The sequence below is a fragment of the Dipodomys spectabilis genome, unplaced genomic scaffold (genome assembly GCF_019054845.1).
Source record: "Dipodomys spectabilis isolate Male_0828 unplaced genomic scaffold, ASM1905484v1 ptg000200l, whole genome shotgun sequence".
NCBI lineage: Eukaryota > Metazoa > Chordata > Mammalia > Rodentia > Heteromyidae > Dipodomys > Dipodomys spectabilis.
In genome coordinates, this window is record NW_024870877.1 from 2058924 (window position 1) to 2061090 (window position 2167).

Consider the following 2167-nt stretch of genomic DNA (forward strand, 5'->3'; position numbering starts at 1 on the left):
CCAAACACGTATACTTCCTACACCCAGTCATAACTCCCACCTGATTCTAAGGTCCACACAGTAATTCTTTTCACTTTCCACACAGGAAGAAACTGAGATTCAGAAAGATTATGTAAGTCACTAGAAATACTGGGCTGACCATACTGGCTCACTCTTATACATTACCTATTCCAGAGAGTAAGATCTGAATATCATCATTTGAAACCAACCCAGGTTGACATATCCATTACATGTTTATCTCCATTTAACCAGAAGAAAGCGAGAATTGTGTTTCATGTGGTAGAGCTAGAATGCCACCAAACATGAATGGGAAATCTAAAGAATATTGACAGTATGATGATTTTAAGAACTAATGCTCACCCATACATAATCTCAGACACCACACACACACACACACACACACACACACACACACACACACACCAAAATCACACTCCTTAAAACAGATGTTAGTACTGAAATCCAAATAGTTTTTTGTTAATTTTATAAGTTTTATTTTTAGCTTTAGTGAGTTTTGACTTGATAGTTTCTACTGATGAGCCATAACCTAGAACTTTGTTATAATTATACCCATATCTGTATTCAGAGGGACATTCTCCTAGTTAATTCTTCCTCCTTTTTCAGCAATGATAAGTTTTCTCTTCTTGGTCCAGTTTCTTTTTGGGATCTAAATCTCTTAGATTTTTCTGTCTTGCATGGTCTGTAAGTTCATTGATCCAGTAGATCTCAGCCATCCCAATAACCTGGACAGAACCTGCCTTGGGAAAAGTGTTCTCAGCTCACCATTCAGTGGAGGTTGTTAGTACTCACACATAGTCACGTTCTCTTCAGAATTTGGAACTTGTTAGGTCCAGAAATTCAGGGAAAGCACTCATTGTGTGCTATTTCATGCTTTTTAAATTTAATGGCAGCTTCCCACCTATTGTCTACTTTAAGCATTGTGTGAAAAGAAAGATTGCCCCTAAGAGACAGAAGCACTACTAACTGTTGCTCTCAAAACACAGAAGGAAGGAAAGAAGTTCTGAAGGAACAATAGAGCCTAGAAACTGATTTTGTAGAAACTCAAACTGGCTTTTATCTTACCTTCAAAATAGAAAGTCAGAGATTGCAGTTACTTTTAAGCTCCATTTATATTCCTGAGCAGGGGTCACCCTTCCCCTTTGCCCTTCTGACAATTTACATCAGGAGCTGGTGGGACGATGTAACAAGAACACATAGAGTTTGGGCCCGGGATTAAAAACTCTTTTTTGTGATCATAAACATTCCACCACTTCCTGAATTGGGTCTGAGTGGCAGAAGGAAATAAGGTTAGACATTCAGAAACTTATAATTACTTCTAGGTTTCCTATCTAAACTCATCCCTTCCCACCCCTCAGAATCCTAATTCCCAACTGTGTAGACACCCTTACACTCTGTTTTCCTGGAGCATTTGAGTGTGGGGCATTATCTCCTTCTTATGTGTACTGCTTTACAAATGGAGATTTTCTCCTAGGCTCAAAATTATTTCATTGATTGGGGCATTGTACAATATGCTAAACAGAGAGTTACCTGGAAGGAAGGTCCTAGGAGACAAAACATCTACTAGGACAATGGAAACCCCTGGTTTGGCATGCTTAATGTTTTACCTTGTAAACTGAAGTAACAGGAGAAAACGACACACTAAGAAATCTGCCAATTATGCCAAATAAAGAGATATGATGAAGGTCAGAGAAAGGACATTGATTTCATGGTGGTCATGACAAGACAAAACCTTACCACACCTTCAAAATACTAATCCATACTCCCTTACTTTTTTGTTCACCCATGTCATTAGGTCTGAGTTGTATGTTGGAGACCTCAGGACTTGCAGAACAGGAAGATCTCGGGGAGAGCCTAACATTGGTCTGCCATTATGGACATAAAATAACTAGTTTGATGAAAGCCCTTAGTAATATACACAAATATGTGCATTTGTCCTACTACTCTTGATAAGTACCCCTCACTATATTGTCTTTAGTTTGGTCACTTGCTGACATAGCAGCTGTCTGGTAGGTCCATTGTGACTTCACTTTATTCACCAGAAATGGAGAAGGAGAGACTGACCAGAACACATTTGCATCTTTCTCAATGAGCAGTGAATGGTAGGGGAGTATTTAGGAAGCTCCCCATTTTCTCAGTTAGCTAGTAC